The sequence below is a fragment of the Aythya ferina genome (genome assembly GCF_964211825.1).
Source record: "Aythya ferina genome assembly, chromosome: 20".
Taxonomy (NCBI): Eukaryota; Metazoa; Chordata; class Aves; order Anseriformes; family Anatidae; genus Aythya; species Aythya ferina.
This window is the reverse complement of record NC_140318.1, coordinates 8,063,047-8,081,239: the sequence shown is the minus strand read 5'-3', so window position 1 is coordinate 8,081,239 and position 18,193 is coordinate 8,063,047. Positions and strand designations below refer to the sequence as shown.

General features: G+C 55.3%; 1 protein-coding gene across 3 annotated transcripts in view; it reads right to left on the bottom strand.

Annotated features, from left to right (window-relative positions):
- ASTN2 (astrotactin 2) overlaps positions 1-18,193 on the bottom strand; it is a 315,865-nt gene that overhangs the window by 246,606 nt on the left and 51,066 nt on the right. The window lies entirely within an intron of this gene.

The following is an 18,193-nucleotide window of genomic DNA, read 5'->3' as shown; positions in this document are numbered from 1 at the left end:
ATAAATTGGGATTTTAATGTGCGCTAAACGGCTCGCCGAGACCAGCTGACCTGCTAACCCGGAGCTTGCCCTCAGAGAGGGAAGATTTTAAAATGCATTAGGTCGCGTGCGCTGGCGCTCCTATTTCCCTGACGTGGGCAGGAGTGGAGTGCGAAGCCCTGAAAAAGCTTTTGTGTCTCGCATTTTAGCCAGGCTCCAAAGCAGAGGAGGAAAATCCACTTGAGCTAAGAACCAATAACCCTGCTTTTAATGAGATTTAATAAGAGGCCACCGCAGCCGGCGAACCCCTCTCGGCACACACGATGTGCCAAGGACAAGGAGTGCTGGGGGTTTTGGGGCCCCTCGTGCCGTGGAGGAACAACTTGAACACCAGTCCTTGACAGCAGCAAGCAGAGCCACCGCTGCCACCACCCCTCTCCTCTCTCCACCACCAGACGAGCCCAACGCCTGCCTTAGCTCACCTCTCACTGCAGGCAGCTTCTCCTCGCCTCCCCGTGCCACAAGGATCCCCTGTTGGCTCTCCAGGCATGGCTTTTCTGCCGCAGCCCTCCCCTTTTTCCCAAAGCACTCCCCCAGGAGCCTTCCAGCAGCCACCACGCCGCCCCCTTGCCCCCAGGCTGAAGGTCAGGACCTCCCTGCAGCCCCCTGCCCTGCGGTCCCACCACACACACACCCATCAGCAGCCCTCAGCCAGGGAAAGGGCAAACAGGGAAAAGGTCCGGAGCGGTGGCGCGATGAAGGAGGGGTGCAGGTAAACTAATTAAACAAATAATAATAATAATAACTCAGAGAAGCCGCACATCTTTTCTCAGCCTTTGCAGCAACCCCTGGCTGATTTCAGACCCTGTGTGGCCACACACAGACCTCAGCACCTCTGCTGCTGCCCCTGCGCTCTGCTGGGACACCACGGCATCCTTGGGGTCTCCAAATCCAGGGGTCTCCAACTCCACAGCCACCCTCTGCAGCTCCCCCTGCCAGCCCCATGCTGAAACACCAGAGCCAGGTCCCAAATCCCTGCCGTTGTTACAACGCCCACCATCAGAGCATTTGCTAACGAGTAATGAAGCACAATTAAAAGTAAAGCACACCCGTCAGATGAACGAGCACCGCGTGCTGCTGTTGCAAACAGCACCTTTTTTTGTTTTTTGTTTTTAATCATTGTGTTTATCCACTTCCTCCCTCGTTTATAAAAACGCAGCTAATTCTCGGTGGGTCTCCCCACCATCCGTGCGAATTAACGCTGCTCCCACTGCCTGCTCTGCATACATTAAAAAAAATTAATCTAATAAGGGATGCGCCTCTCCGGCTGAGGGAGCGTGAACGCAGCTCGCAGGGCGCCTCCAGCTTCCAGGGCCCGCCAGCGCCACGTCACAGCATCCTGCTGCTCAATTAGCAGCGAGCTTCCCGGGGCTGCCAGCTCCTGGATGAAAAGGTGGCAAAGGCTGGCAAATGGGGCAGAAACTCGGCATGGTGTTAGGGAGTGAGGATCGCAGCAAATTCCTGCTTCGTAGCGGTGCTATTTGCATCCCAAGAAACCCGTTAGTGCTTCCAAAAAGCTGTGCAAGGACAAACGGGGACAGGGAGCTGGGCCACGTCCTTGTACCCGGTGGCCCAACTCTTCTTGGGGTGCCCCAGGTCCTGTTTATGGGCCAGCTCTGTGCAGCTCTTATGGGGCAGCCCAGTCCAGGCCCACTCACCAGCTTTGGATTTAAAGCACCATGATTTGAAAATGTGTCACTATTTCAGAGCCAACGAGCAAGAAAACCCCTACTTGTGCTACAGCAGGGCTCGAAAGAAGGGACTTGAAGGATTTCTCAGGGAAGCCCCATCCCAGCCCCTCCAGAGCCCCGTCCCTGCTCCATGCCATTGAGGGGATGCTGGCAGGGGCTGCTGCCAGGGCAGGCTCTCGCTTGTGCTCCCAGAAAGTGCAAAGCAGCCCTTGCCCCCAGCTCTAATTACAGCCACGTCCTCGCGACGAGCAGACAGACCTTTAATTAAGACAAGTTGGGTTCCGACGTGCCCAGCGCTGCCTGGGCAGAGCCAGCAGCAGAGCCAGCTCCTCTCCGCCTTGTGCTGCCGGCAGAGCTTGTGTCTGCTGCAGCGCTGCCCCCACCACGTCCCCAATTTGGGGACAGGGCAGCAGCAGCACCCAGCTCCCAGCCCGTCCCCACACTCTGAGCACACCCCACATGGCCACCTCCCCCCATTGCAGCACTCAGCCTGTGAAAGAGGCTTTATGGCAGGCACACCAAGCGCTGCCCCAGCTGGAAACAGCGCTGAGCATCCCAGGAGGCTGTCACCCAGCCCCAGTAACCCCAGCCCAGCACTGGTGCTGACCCCAGCACTGATGGAGCGGAGCTGCAGTGCCGGTGCCGCGGGCTGCGGAGCCCAACTGCTGAGCAGTAACTCCAAAACACCCAGGAGAACGGCTGCTTCTGCCCAAGGTCCCCACTTTTAGCATCTCTGGTGCTTCAAGCACTGCCCTGTGCAAGGAAACCTGCCCCTTCTGCCCCCCAGATCCCCTGCACCACCCCAAGGAGGGCTCTCCAAGGCTGCCCAGCCACAGCTGCCCAGCATGGGATCTCTCAGCTCTCCAGCACCGCCACAGCACCCTCCCCACGGCTGTTGTTAGCCTGCATTTAACTTCACAGGTGAATTTCCTTGTCCTGCCTTGTGCCGCCCCTCCTGCCTCATTCCCACACTGGGGATGTCCCCAAACCATGTCCCCTGGTGCCCAGCGAAGGCAGAGGAGGAAAATTGAAGCACGCTGAGAGAGGTGAGCGATGAGTTCCGCACTGAGGGGCAAAGCCCTCCTGAGGAGCAGCCGCCGAGACAAACAAATCCCTGCCGGGGGTCAGGACTAGGAAAGAGCCACCTCAATCTTCAATTTAATCTCATGTGGAGGGAGCGGAGGAAATAGGATTTGCCCGCCCCAGGTACTCACGGGGATGGGGCAGCAGCCCGGGACTGCCGGGAGCACATCTCAGCTGAACTAAGCCAAGCACACGCAGTGCTCCTGGCCTCCTGCAGAAGGGAGAGCACCCACGGGAGATGCAAACACGGCCACGTGTTCCTGGGATGCTCACCTGTGGGCTAAGTAAAGGCAGGAGGCGAGGTGAGGCACCCCCTCTGCAGGTTTGCACGGGGCTCCTCTGGCTTTCTGCCCCTCCACCTGCTGCCTACAACAAGAAACTCTCAGAACCAAAGCACTCAGCTGGCATCCTCAGCACCTGACCTCCTTTCTGGTTTTATCTCAAGTGTGATGTCCTGTGGGACACAGGGAACCAGAAAAATTGTCCCCAGTCCTACGTACAGGTGAAGGGCCTGGGACAGGCTCCAGCACACACACACAGGACCTCAGGAGCCCAAATGAGGCCAGAGTTGCTAAATACAAGCAAACAAACAAGCAGAAGAGGCCGAGGTGGGCTCTGCTCCCTCTCTGCAGCCTCGTTTCAAGCAGAGCCCCCTGAAGCAGGGCAGAGCCACCTGCGTGCTGTTCCAAGCCCTGCAGCTGCTCCTTCCCCTTGCCCCGATGCAAAACACATCGATCACTTCAACATTCCCAGCGTCACCTTAGGGCTCCCTTTCCAGCAGACACGAGATAAAAATCTCTGAGACGGCCGAGCAATTGCAGCTGGCAATTTGCTGTAATAGCCCCGCACAGCACGAGGAGAGGCAGAGCCCGTCCCCAGAGCACCAGCGAGTAAAGTTACACACGGTGGAGGTACACACAAAGGAGAAGGGGGCCGGGGGGGTCAGCAACACCTGGGGCTGCTCTGGAGGCTTCTGTAACAAGATCCCAGAGCCTTGTCCACCACGGATGGGTCTCACCAGGACCAAAGGAACCTGCTCTGCTTCCAACCTGCAGCTGTGCAGGGAGGAACAGAGCAAGGCGAGCATCAGGGCAAGGTGCTCAGGCAGCTCACCGGGCTTCAGCTCTTTCCCTCAGTGACCTCCCTGCCATGCTGGGAACGCTTTCCCTGTGCCCCTGGTGGGACATCATCACTCTATCTGGCCAAAAGTCATTAAACCCATGCACCCCGGTGTCCTTTTGCAACTCAGGAACAGCACGGCCCCTGTTTTGTGGGAGTGGGACACGGGTGAACCCAGCGCAGTGAGCAGGGAGCGCTGGGGGCCGTGTGTCTGCTCGCTGCGCCAAGCGGAGCACTCCAAGCTCAATCCTTGGAGCAAAACATTTACAGGGAAAGGATTTCAATCAATCACTTCAAACACCTGCTTATTTAAAGCAGTCCAAACATTGTAAAATTCATCTGAAATACAAGGCTTCTGCAAACTCGGGCTGGAGGCAGGGTGCTGGGAGGCAGCAGTGTCTCCGTCCTGCTCCCTCTTAACCTGCCCCGGGCAGCGCAGGCTGAAACCCCTGCACAACAGGACAGGGAAACATCCATCACAGGTGGCAGAGGTTTATTGGTCCTGCCCAGTGCAGGGAGATGGATTTAACGACCTCCCCAAATCCCTTCCACTCCTGAGTTCCTATGGAGGAGGAATCCTCACGCAGCACAGCCCCCAGGGGAGCCGTCACTCACCGAGCATCCCGATGGGTATCAAGGGTTAAGCACGTGTGCGTGGCTGGAGTACTGAGAACATAACTTCCCTACCCAAAAAATAATAAAATAAACCTTCAGTCACAAAGCAGCACAGCTTCCAAAGCAAAGTCACATCAGTGTTAACCTGAAAAACTTGTTCAAAAATGACTCGGGGCTGTCACTTGTGAGACGACCTCGAGCCTTCTGTTCAGGCAACCCAGGGAGCGCTGGTGACGTTTCCATTTGCACCCAGTCCCACCAGCTCCCAAACTGGGAGCCCGAGGGCAGCTCTGCAGGGGTGTGGGGGCAGCACAAGGCATGGATGGGTGCAAACACAGCGGAGGTGCTCCCTGTTCCCTTATCTCCCGCGTTTGAAGTTTGCAGGATGTGCACTGTCAGGATGTTTTCCAGCACAGATAATCGTTGAGATCCGAAACTCCTCAGAACAAAAACACACAATTAGCAATTCCCCTACCAATTAGGGGAGGAAGAAAGAAGCCCGAGACATGATTAAAGGATTAAAGCCTGTGCAGCATGGGAGCAGCCCACGGCACCAGCCACGAGGCTGAACAAGGATGGAGCATGTGCTGGGGCAGTGTATGGTGGGCACGATGGGTGCTGGATGGAGCACGAGGACCTCAGCAAGTTTTAGGGCCTGCTGCATCGCCAGCCAGGTCTGCAGCTGCCCTAGCTTGGGAAAGAACAAGTCATCAAGGACATTTTTCTCTACTGTCAAGGATTTGGGACTGTCAGGGCTGGTCCTGTGCTGGGGCACTGCCTGGTTAGGGCACTCAGCCACAGAAACCCGATGGCCTCCCCATTACGCCGATCACAGCAGCTTTCCAGGCAGCTCCCAGGAGCAGCATCCCCCACCCCAGGACCCCAGGACCCTTCCCCACCACAGCCACGCTCCTTCCCCACCCCATCCCGAGGGCCTGGTGCCGGGGTCACGCTGCTGGAGGCGTTTTTGCTGCCGGGAGCTGCACCGAGCCACAGGCACGCAGCGCCACGGGAGGCAGCCCATGTCTCCACGCTCCCTGCCACCTGTTTTGAAGGTGACAGACGGCGCGCAGAGAGCCGGGAGGCAGCACCAGCCAGGGCCAAGCAAAGGGTTTTCTATTTATATGGCCAGAACCACCGCCACCTCCTGGCCCACGCTCCCAGCAGCCGCTGTGTTGAGCTCAGGAGCCATTAACACCCCCCCCAAGCTCCACAGGGTCAGGCAGCGAGGGAGAGCTTGCTGCTGAAACATCAGCACTGGTGTGCATGAGGACTGGGTGCTTTACAGAGACATCCATCCCCTCCAGCCTGCCCCACGGAGAAGGCAGAAAGTCCCTCAGACCCTGATGTCGCTGCCCAGGGGAGCTCTCGTGGTACCCAAACATCACCGCGATGCCTGAGACTCGCACTCAGGCATCTCCCCAGGGACTGCCCCTGCCCTCTGCAGACACCTGCCTGGGCCTCCTTCTTTGGCCTTGTCCCTCCCCACATGAACAAGGATGCTCCTAGTCCTTAAAAAAACTTTGAGAAGAGGCTGAAGGACACACAGAGAGCTCCTGAAGGGCGATTTGTTACTGGTTATCGCAAGACCAAGACCCCAGCACTGCTGCCTGGTGCCCAAAGGCTGTGCAAGGTAGGAAGGACAGGACAGGACCTCCCCGTATTTCCAAATTCCCTCCCTCTTCTCAGATCTGTCAGCTCAGCAGAGGAGGAGGTCAGACCTCAGGCTTGCTCCTGCAAAACCACGCCAGCGACTGCTTTGCCAAGGGCACGGGAAGCCGCAACCAGACCTGGACTCCAGAAGAAATCCCTGCCCAAACCCCAGCTCCTCGCAACGCAGAGGGAAACCTGGAATACAGAGAAATCCTGGTACGGGCAGAGAGCCACAGACCCAAAGCCTCGCAGCTTTCAGACTGAGCTGAACGTGGCACAAGCTGCACCCAGGCTCCGAGACACTGCCTTGCATAGTCAGAAAGGTTGAGGGTGCACCAGTCCAGCAGCAGCCTCTGACCCCAGGAGGCAGCCGAGCCGCAGGGGAGCTGCAGCCCCAGCCTACAGAGGTCACCTCACAAAAGGGGGAGCAGAACTACCCCAAAAATGCAGGGGATCTCGCCCTCCTGGAGAGGAAGGGCTCTGAGGACGCACGGCTCGTCCACCCCTCGCCCTCCTTCTAGCACCGACTCCGCTGCGCTTGCAGATTCCAGCTGCCTAAGCAATTTCTGCAGATATTTCCTCTTTCTTCGCAATCATTTGGCTAATAAGATGAGCAGGTTGGGCTCATTTATTTTGGACACCGTTCGTGGGTCATTAGCAGGAAGGCTAATCATTGCCTTGGCAGAAAACATCGCTGCTGCTTCAGAGCTGGCTGCATGGCGCGGGGAGGGGGGGGAGAGCAGGAGTCTGACAGAGCCTCGAGAAAGAAAAAGTCGGGATGCCTCTAGAAATGGAAATTCCCTCTTATTTCCCACTGCAAGGAGGGGACACCTCCGGAGGATCGCTGGAGCTGTTTGAAGAACAACTCGTGTTCAGCTGGGGAGGGCAGGCTGTGTGGGGAGGCTGAACCTCTGAGCAGCTGAAGGATGAATTTCTGGTGCAGGCTGGAAAACAGAGCCCCCAGCTTTTCTCCCTCAAGAGATGGGAAAGCAGAGGCAAAAGACGAAGCCCAGGACACAGCAGCACTGCCAAGCAGAGCTGTCCCCAGGCTCCACCACAGCACAGCCACCTCTCAGCAAGGGCCCAGGAAAAGCCCCCCAGGGGGATGCCCCGTTAACACAGGGACCCCCAGAGCACAGCACGGCTGCTCCCTTCACCGACTGACCCAGCGAGGGCAGGACCGACACCAGGGAGCTGTGCTCAGGCACCTTGGGTCATCCTGCTCCCCTCCAGGGGCTGCAGCTGGCCCCAAATGTCCCAGCCCGTGTGTGCCAGCGATCTGTGACCTCTCAGCAGCACCCCAGGGGAGGCAGAGGCCGGGCACCCACTGCCCCAGGAGGATTTTGGCAGCCACCAGCCAGCCACGTGCCTCCCCTCCCAGCTGAAGAACCCCAGGGTGCTTGCCAAGGGAGCACTGCAAAGCCATTACGGGGGGGCAGCAAAGGCTGGGAGGGTGCCCAAACTCTGTCCCCTCCTCTCCCCAGGGTGCTGCGAGGGGCTCTTCGGTGTCCCTGTGCTCCCCGGGCAAAGCCCCACCAGCCCCAGCCTGGTGCCAGAGGTGGTGGGGAGCTGGGTGGGCTCCGCGGGGCTCTTTTACCAGAGGAAGAGGAGATTTGGGAGCTAATTTAGAGCTTGTGTTTCCTAAGCCCTTTCAGACACCGAGGCTATTGGCAGGCAGCGCTGCAGCCCCTGCCAGTCTCAGCAGCTATACAATGTCCTTTCATTGGCAAGGGCAGCGGCGGGGAAAAAATAACGCAGGGAAACAAGGGACGTGTGATGGAGAGCTTGGCTGAGGGCTCCCTCCCCCTCACGGGCCTGCGTGCCAAGGAGGAAGAGCATAAAGAAGTGAAAAGTGGCTGTTTAAAAAAGGAAAAAAAAAAATAATAACCCCCCACATTGCTCATTTTGCTAAGGGAAACGTGGCCAGCACGAGGAGACGGCCAGAGGTGTCCCCCAGCCATCGCAGCACTCGGTGGCCAGGGCAAAGCCATCGCCCACCCTGTGTGCTCCATGAGGACCTGTCCTTGACAAGGACACCAGGGGGTGGCTGGCACAGGGGCTGGGAGCCTCCGAGCTTGTCCCCAAAGCAGGCAGCTGGTCCCAAAGTGGCTGCCCTGGGGATGCTGCAGGAGATGGGCGCTCACCCCTCACCACGGGGTGTGATTATGTTCATAAAACTCCCTGCAGCTGGAGCACCACGGCTGGGAGTGGTGACCACCGAGGGAATGAGATGAGCCTGATGTTTTATCACTATTTGCCTGGGAATTAAAAGAAAGAGACAGAACGGGAGAGCGAGGAGACTCCCAGCCACCCAGCCAGAGCATGCACACTGATCCCGTAGGTTGGTGTTTCACCCAAAGCCCTCTCAGCTGGGAAGGGCACTTCCACACCACCACAAACACCCGCAGAGCGCCGGAGGGAAGGTGAGGCCTGGCAGGGGGGCTGGGGGCTGGAAGGAAAGGGTCCGAGGTCTGGGGAGGGACACACTGGGACTGGGGTACCCAAAGGCAAAGCAGTCGGTATCCCACGGTGGGAGCAGCTTGGTCAAAAAACATCCCTCCAGGTCTGTCCCTCTGTCTCACTCCAGCCCCAGCTGTCCCTGCACACCATGCAGTTGTGGAAATGCTGGTGCAAACCCACACGTCCCTTGGAGGCAGCAGAGGAAACACGAGGCAGGAATCAGCCAAAGCGGTGTCTCCCTTCCGAGGAGCTACGGGCTGAGGTGGGAGGAGGATCAGGTCCCTTCATTTTCGATTTTTGCAAGGTTATTTCCTCACTGGCGGCACTAAGCAGCAGCTACTCCAACAGCTTGGGTGCCTGCTCCTCCCCTCAGCCCCCAGACAGCTGAGGCCAAGTGGTGAGGGCGGCAGTTCAAGCACACAGCGAGGGCGAGGAGGACAGAGAGCAGCCCCACACTGCTGCTGCTCCAGCACTGAGCCCAGCACCACCTTGAGCACCCCAGGTGGGTCTGTAAAGGGCAGACATCAAGGAGGGAGCTGAGATCTGTCAGCCTGAACTCAAGGGCTGCCCAAGACAACACGGCCACAGCCTTTGGGGCTGAACAAGGCCAGCAGCACGCTGGCTGCATCACCCCGGGCTCGGGGAGCTGCAGGCAGTGACAGCAGCAGGCTCTCCGTGCAGGAAAAAGGCTCACAAAAAGCCTTCGTGTGCAGCTCACAGCCTTCCCCAGCCAGGGGGGGCACAGCCATATCCTCATCTCCTCCTTAAACCTGACCAAGGGCACAAACCTTCCCCGATAACCCCATCCTCAGCCGCCACGCGCCTCGCAGCTCGTTAGCTGGATGCTGCAGAGCACAGGGAGTCTTTGGCACTAATTCAAGCAGGAGGTCAAGGTACGTGTAGCTTTTGTCTCATTTCTGTTTGTTTCTGTGAGCCTTGTAGCAAGCGTGCCCTTTGGTTGCAATTTGTAAGCCAGGCTTTTCTTTGCCTAACCCCTCGCCGCCGGTGACTGGCAGCCCAACCACTCCAGCAGCTCAGGAGCCTTGAGAAGCAGCTTTCTGCTCACTGCCCCCACTATTTTCCTCTCCAAAAAGCAGGAGGCTGGATGTAGCACTCACCTGGATGCAGCAAAGGGGCCACGGGGTCCTAGGGAGAAGGGGAGACAGCATCCGTGGAGCCACACATCCCTGCTTGCACCCCGAGCGCCCAGAAGGGAGGCGGGGGAGCTGCCTCTTTGCTGCTGCCACCACCACCACGGTCCCACCCCAAGGCTCAGGATTTAGGGTTGTGGTGAGGAAAGTCCTGCTCAGGACAGTCAGTGAGCTCAGCTTGCCACAGGGATGGCTGGTGATGAGGATATAACCAGAAACACCCCTGAAAAGAGGAGCAGAGTCAGTAGACATTGCTACAGCACCAGCCTGCCGTGCTGCCATCCTCCTGCAGGATGGTTCTTGCTTCCCTATCCAAGAAAAAATAAGTAAGAAGGACAGGGAGAGAAACATAATGAAGCAATACTAATTGTGGAAGAAGCAGGCCAGCTGGCTAATAACCCTCAGTACTGAACCCTAACAGCTCCTGGTCCCTGCTCGGCGGTGCTTTGTGCTCAGCCAGGCCCAGCAGGGTGAGCTGGGGCTGCCCGCGCCCTCCCCAGCCGCTGCAGTGCCTCACCCAGCGCCCAGCCAGGGCAAAGCCAGCCTGAGCCAAGCCCTTCAAAAATCGTTATTTTCCTGCGGCTATAGATAATTGGATTTTTTTATTTTTATTTTTAATAACCACCATTAGTTTATTTTCTTCGCTGCGCACCACGGACACCTTGTGGAGGCTAGAAGGGAGCTCCTTCCCTTTGTCCGGGGTGGCAACGCAGAGTGGGAGCAAGGACAGGTAAAAATAACCACACTTGGCCTGATGCTGCTCCCAATTAAGCCGGTGGGAATTCTGCCCAATTTCCTACAGCAGCCAGATCCAGACACACATGCACACACATTTTTTTTTCTCCCCTCAAAGAAGTTCTCAGCTATATCAGCAGCCCTGTGACAACCAGCACAACCACCTATGAACAAGCTTCCCCCTCTATTTAACATGAGCAGGTATTGGAGCGTCCCCTCAAAATAAAAAAGGAGTAGATCACAGATAACTGGGTTTGGGTTTGTTTCCAGCAGTTCCCTGGTTCCCAGGGGATGGCTGCTCACCAGACTCACCGTTCTCACCCATGGCACTGCCTGCATCTGGTTTAGCCACAGTTATTTTAAAAATAAAATAAGAAAGAGCTTATCAAGATTTTCAACGCATGGTTTATCTGCTTATAGGCAGTTTCACATCAGCTGAAACGAAAGCGTGAGTGCTTTTGGGGAGGATATGGGAAGCGCTGAAGAATGGAAACATTTCATTCCGACACGTTACCGAACAAAGAGCGCTCTGCCTTGGCGCATCGCAATGCTGCCTCGTGAAACTAAGGCCGATTCATTTGAAATAAAAAAAAAAGCCCCCAATGAAATCAAACACCGTATTTCTGGGGACAAACAAGATATTGAGTTTCATCCCGTCATTAAAACTTGTTTCAGTCTTCGTGCTCTGCCAGCAAAACGAGAGTTCACGCTTTTGTAGTGCTGTAACACAAAAATCTTTCCCGACATCTCCGAGCTCCTCCACATCAGCTTTATCACAGTTCACCTTCACACGAGCCAACTCCCGATCCTGATAACGTTTAACTGATAACAAGCATTTCTAACAGGCACCACGCAGGTTTCCAAACAAGAATAACTACCATGTAGAGAAAGATCTGCAAACAGCAGCAGGCTCAAAGGAATAAGCAGGACGTCACGCTTCTCGTCTGAGCCAGTGACCCAGCACGGGGACAGCACGTGCCACCCAGCACCTGTCCCCAGCTTGGATTCTCATTTGGGGACTGTTTTAACTCCAAAGGGGCTTTGCAGCCCGGCACAGAGCCCAGCACCACTCCCCTGCCCCACAAAACGCTCGGCAGGTCCCATTTGCCTGGGCACACTCATCTCAAAGCCAGCCTGGGTGTCACAACCATCACTACCACATCCCAGGCAGTTCGAGGCTGGCAATTTAGAGTGATTACATCTAGGCTGGTCGCTGCAGAGCGTTTCTGCCTTTACTCCAGTGTTCCAAGGCACCTAGCAAGCGCCCGGCGCTTTATGCTCAGACACGACGCAGAAAATCAGCAGGGGGCTGCTGCACGGAGCGGCTCCCTCCAGGAGCTCAGCCAGGCTTCCTGCAGCGGGGGCGAGGACGACAGCCCCGTGCGGGACGGGGATGCTCCTTCCTCTCCCCCAGCTCTGCAAGCCGGAGCTGGCCCAGCAGAGCTCGGCTGTTCCATCTGCTCAGCCACGCTGAGAGAAAGGGCGCTGAGAAAAGGTCCAGGCTCCGCGGCGCACGCGGTGCCCCCTGACACCGATGCTGCACGAGCATTTCTCCTGGACAGATGGCAGGAAGGGGGAGAGGGAGGAGGAGGAAGGAAGGGAACGAGCTCGGGATAAGAAGCTGCAATCTGTGAACTCACAGCCCAGTGCAACCCCCTACCAAAGCGCGCTCGGTGTCGGCAGCACGGAGGTACAGACAGGGCGAGGGCAGACACACAGCGCCGCGCTCGTTGCCCACGTTTCGAGCCATGAGCTAACCCTGCACTGCTCCTCTCCCCTCTTTCCAAAATATCCGTTCCTCCTCCATCTCCTCGTCACTTCAGCATCCCCGTTCCAGTCGAGCATCCCCCAACTTCACAGACTACCTTTCCAACGGGAGCTCCTGCCTTTCCCCCTCCAACCACTCTCCTTTTTCAGTACGCTGAGGTTGGGAAACGTCTACGGCAGCAGATGCAGCCCACGCGTTTGATGCCATCTGCAAAACGCAGGCCCCTCCCGAGCGCCTCTAAGAGCTGCTTCTCCCCAAGCACCGACTTGGATTGCCCTGGGGATGACATGAGAAAGTTAGTTTGCTGCTCAGTTCAGATGAACTAGGAGTATTTATTCATCCTCACTTTATCAGAGATGCAAATCAAGCACTCCAGTTACATATTTTAACACAGTGGGGGGGATCTGCGAGATAGAAAGTTGGGAAGTGTCTAATGTATTCACAGCAACTAAGGTAGAAAACACAGATTAGTGGAGAATTATTAACATAACAGGTGCCTTTGTCACAAAGGTGACACTTTAAAGACAAATCCCCCCCAAACAAATTCCCTAAACACAAGAGCGTGTCACTAATTGCAGTCAGCACCTGCATTGTGCCATCCCTGCAAGGACAGGACTGGAGAGGAGGGGGAACCGAAGAGGCTGCTTCTCCCAGCCCAGAAAGAGTTGGTTAATGGAGTGTGGGGACAAAACTCAAAGCTGGAGCAGGTCCCCAGCCCGGGGACAAGCAGATGCCACCACCACGGCAGGAGGACCAGGCCCCTCGCAGCCCTGGATGCCCAACCCACCCGCGGGCCCGTACAGCTCCTCTCCTGGATCAGGAGAGGGACGGCTCTCAGACGAGGACACACTGGATCCAATTAGAAAAAAACATCTCATTGGAGATCAATTTAGCTCTTTAATACGTTTCAGATAAGGAAATCTGCTGCGGCAGCGATTTTTTCCCCTGCCCTAATTAATTCCTAAACATATCGCAGGCTGGGAGCGCGTGTTTTATGAATCCGGTTGACCTCCTGGTGCAGAAATGATGACACAGATGCTGTGCCTTCTTCATTACCTCATTATTCACGTTCCACCCGCTCTCCAAACGAGCTGCCTGCCACCAGCAAGGAGGCAGAGCTGGGCTCCAGCAGCACCTGCACCCCCTAGAGCACTCAGTTCCTCCAGAGGGGTTCCCTACACCCCCAGCAGCACAGGGCCATGGGACTTTTGGGGCAGCCAAGCTAAATCCAGGAGCCTAACATGAACGGGGTTCCTCAAGGAAACACGGGCAGCATGGCACAGAGCGAGACAGTCACAGAGTTGTTACAGGTCACGGGAGGAAAAAAAGTTTAAGGAACAAAAGGCAAACGAATGCACTTCTGGAGAGTGCACTTCTGCAGAGAAGCAGCTCCAGAAAGGAGGCAGCAGCTCCTAAACCCCAAAACCTCTCAGATGTGTCCGCATTGATTCCAAAGGCAGGTGCTGAGCCCCCCGGGAAGGCCGCTGGCTGGTGCCCCCCCCAGCATCGTGAGGTTTCTTGGGGCCACAGCATCCCTCCCCGGCTCCACTTCAGAGCAGGATGCTGAATCAGAGAGGAGCGTTTCGGAGCACACTTTACGCCATCTCGGAAGCTGACAGAGCACAGCACCATTGGCTGATCATTAGGGAGATGTCAGGATGCTTAAGAAGAAAAGAGGAAACTCATATAAATAAGAGCTGAAAAATCTGCCGGGAGACCTAGAAACCAGCAGCTGTCTCCTGCCACGGGCAGCCAGCAGAAAGCAGGAAGCAAAAATAAAAAATAAAAGCCATCAGCCTGATGAGGTCTGGTCACCTTATATTCCAGACGCTCCAATAGTGCCTCGCAGGGAGATGGTATGAGATGAAACGAGAGTTTTTTCTTGTTACCATCCTCACAGATGCCCACCTCGCTGCTGCTGAAGGCAGAGCAGAGGCGGTGTGCGATGGCTTACACGCACACGGGCACGCTCCCAGCTTGGATCTCCCAAATTCCCCTGGCAGCCGCTGCTGGCATCGTTTGCACAGGTGTATGGCATGGAAAGCCAGCCCACAGCACCCGTAGCTGCATTTTCTTGGCTACTGCAAGAGCAGATCCGCCAGGAACACCGCCGCAGGATGCAACAGGACTTCATCTCCACTCCTTGACAGCCCCATCCAGGGAAGCTTTAAGGCATGCATGAGGTGGCTGTACCCCTGTGTCACCTCCTGTGGGGTCCCCAAACCTGCACACACCATCTGTGGGGGCAGGAGGAGCTGGTGGGCGCAGCGCAGGGAACCACAAGCCTGCCAAAGAGCTCAAGTGTGACCAGAAATGGCTCAGTTCAAGGGAAATTGAGCTCGTCCTCCTGGTATCTGCAGCCCCGCATCCTGCAGGTCGGCGCCCTCCTACAGCTGGGAAATGCAGCTCTGGGCCCGGATCTGCAGAGACACAGAACAGTAACTGCAGAGGCACAATATGCTGGGAAAAATATCTCTTATGTTTTGTTAAATTCCGCAATTTGCAAGGCTGGAATAATTAGTAGCTTAAAATGTTTTGACACAAGAGGCCCCAATAATCATGATAAATCATATCAGGCATATGCCCAGATCCTTGAAGTGACAGATGACAAACAGAGCAGTGACAAGACGCTCTATCATGCGGGGAATCATTGAGTTAATGGAAGAATTATTGCTTCTGAAATCCACTCCAGTCCTATTGTGGGGAACATTCCAATTTATCAAAGCCAAATGAACATTAATTGCTGCAGCCTGGTAAGTTTTCGAGCTGCTGTGACCTTCATTGAATTTTAATCCAAAACAGATAAGATTTACTTCCACACAAGAGGAAACAACACAATTAAACCCAAATGACAGCTAAGATTATGGGGAAAAAACACAACAGGCGTAATGACAAAAATATTGATTCCTTTCTACTTGACACTGCAAAAAAAAAAAAAAGAGAGTAAATAAATAAAATCTAGCATTTGCTTTTCTTCTTTTTTTTTTTTTTTTCTTCCCTTTTCATTTCGGAGACAAATCTTAGATGCTCAAGCCAAAAGGAAAGGGGTGGCAGACAGTAACGGAGACCGAATTCCCTCTAACTACAGTAATTAATGTTATGTTTCACTGGGGAGAGATTAAGGCAAAACAGTGAGGTAAGAAAAAAAAAAGAAAAAGAAAAAGAAGTGTTTTGTTGTTACAGCTAGCCTTGAGCTTGGGGAGAGGCACGAAGAGGGTCACGGCTGCCCCTTGCCCACCACTTCCCCCCCAGTACCCCAAAGGATCCAGGTCTGAATTAGCTCAGAATTAGCCAAGGCGGTGCAGCAGGAGGGAACCCAAAAGCAAAAAAACAAACAAACAAACCCATCCCGAGCCAGCCAGCCACGCACAGACAACCAACATCGCTGGGGAAAAAAAACAGTAACAGAAGCAGAAAGCCAAATTAAATGAGAGCAATGCTGAGATTTGGTTATCTGAGGTCAGAAGCGAGCCGGCTCCCCAGGCGGCGCAGCGGGGCTCCTGGCTTTGGAGGCAGAGCACGAGCGAGGAGCAGAGGCAGCCAGGTCAGAAACATCTACACAAATCCACAGCAACGTCTCTGCACGAGAGGCTTCGCCTTGGAGACGTCTCTCTGGCCAATAAAGCTTTGCCAGAACACTCCCTAAACACGTCAAGCTGGGAATTAGAGAGATCCCACAAGGCAAACCTTACCCAGCTTTCTGTAACTCAGCCGGGGGATGCCAGGACAGGTAGCAGCGCGTGTTACAGTCACTTACAGGAGATTGAAGGGAGCTCTTCCCAGCGTCTGCTCCCGGCCCCTGCAGCAAGACACCAGCCCCGTGATGAACGGGGCACGCAGGGACTGAACGCCGGGTGGGCAGGAGCACAGGAGCTTCTGTGGGGAGCAAGGGCATGAAGGAGGGTGACACAGCGACATCGAGGCGAATGGCACAGCAGGAACAGGGCTGGGGACATGGCAGGCACGAGGGAAGACAGGAGTGGGGCACCCAGGGGGCCAGGCTGGCACCCAGAGGGCTGGGGGGGCTCTCAAGGATGCTACGTAGCTGGGGTGAGGATGGAAAGTAAAAGCACGGGAGAGCAGCCCAGACAAAGCTCAGGGACTCGGGTGAAACCTTTAACCCAAGACACAGACTTCTGACCAGTTCTACTTCGGCTGCACAAACCCATGTGGCTTGGAGAAGGAAAAATAACAACCACAAAACACATTTATCTTCTGCTAGCTGCTCCAAACTTGGCTTAGGTTCACTCAGAAAAAGTTAATGAACCTTCCAAAATACTGTGTAAGGCTTCCAGTCCCTGTGACGAGATCCTGATCCAGGGAAGATGTGCCTGGGGCTCCGGCACAGCTCTGCCTGCCCCCAGCCCTCACATCCCACTGCCAGGAGCATCAGGTCTTGTAAGTAAGGCAGAGTTACAGCTCGGTCTGTGCACAAGGAACTCTTGTTGCTGTCATCTTCACCTTGCTCACCTACAAGGGAAGGCTCGGGGCACGCGTTAGCTCTCACACCAGTGCCGCGGCTGCTCCCATGTTACTGGCTGCAGCGGTGCGTGGCACAGCACGCCTTTGGCAGCCAGCCCAGGAGCAGAGCACGGGAACATCTCCTCTCTGCTATGCACGGGCACGTCTTCAGTTCCACCCGACTGCCACCACGGCACCTACATCACAACTTACAGCAAACGAAGGCTCTGGGTAGGAATTTTTCAAATAAAACCTCCCTCCCTTTCTCCAAAGCATCAATCCATTGCAATCATCACATCGCAAACCAGGGATTGAGCTGTGCACACCCCTGACTTGGGTTTTGCTCTCTTTATTCCTTGCTCTTTCTCTCTCGCACCTTTTTTCAGGCTCATTTTCTCAGTATCCCAGTTCCACCTCCCCCCCCCATACTCCATCACGCTGACATTTTTAGCAGGATGTAAGAAGCGTTCCCTGCCCAATCCGCTGAGCTGCGGTGCCCAGCTCCTGTCCCTTCTGCCATGCCGCTATCACATTACGTCTTATCTCGCCCAACAGCCTCAATGCAAAGCCTCTCTCCGCACTCACATGTGCTCAGTGCCCAATCTAAAGCCTCACTGACAAGGGCTGAGACACTCCAAAACACAGATTTAAGTTGTAGAAGCCAAATAGCTGCTTGTTCAAGTGGAGAGAGGGGAAAAAAATAAAAGGCTTCACGCAGCTACCGTCTCTGCTCCTCCTTCCAAAATGAAAAACCAGAAGGTGCGGAGACAGCACGCAGGCTGTGAGGCATGCACAGAGGCACCTTTTGCAGAGGTTGGTGACGTGCACACACACACACACCCCACTCAGGGGACCTACAAGTTTGGCTTTTTTTCCTCCACCTTTTCTTTGAGGGGCAGCTCCTCTCAAAGGCAGGTAGGGGCAGTCCGTTCGGTCCCAGTTTACAGAGGGAGCTGTAAAGCACGGAGGGATGGTGCACCTGCTTCGGACACACAGGTAGCTACCTCACAAGGTACTGAGCACAGCATCTCAGAAGGCAGCAGAGCACACACATATGATAATAAAATGCCACAAAAACACCCGAGATAAGGGGTACTCAAAGCATTTCGATCACTCTCAGGTCAAACTTACGCTCTGAAAAAAAAAAAAAAAAAAAGGATCATACTATGGCTTGTACCCGCTGAATAGGTAAAATTCAGTTTACAAAATCTTCAAAAAAGAAGTGATCGAGCCCCTGATCTTGCCTTTGAACACGCCAGAATGCAGGACCAAGGAGAAACACCCCACTAACACGCTGCAACAATTGCCAGCAGAGGCAGGAGGACTCACAAGCTTCCTGCTGTCCTCCCAGCAGCACCTTCCCGTCAGTCTGTTGGTTTATTTTATTTCATTCTCACAGAAGGCCAACTCCCCTTCTC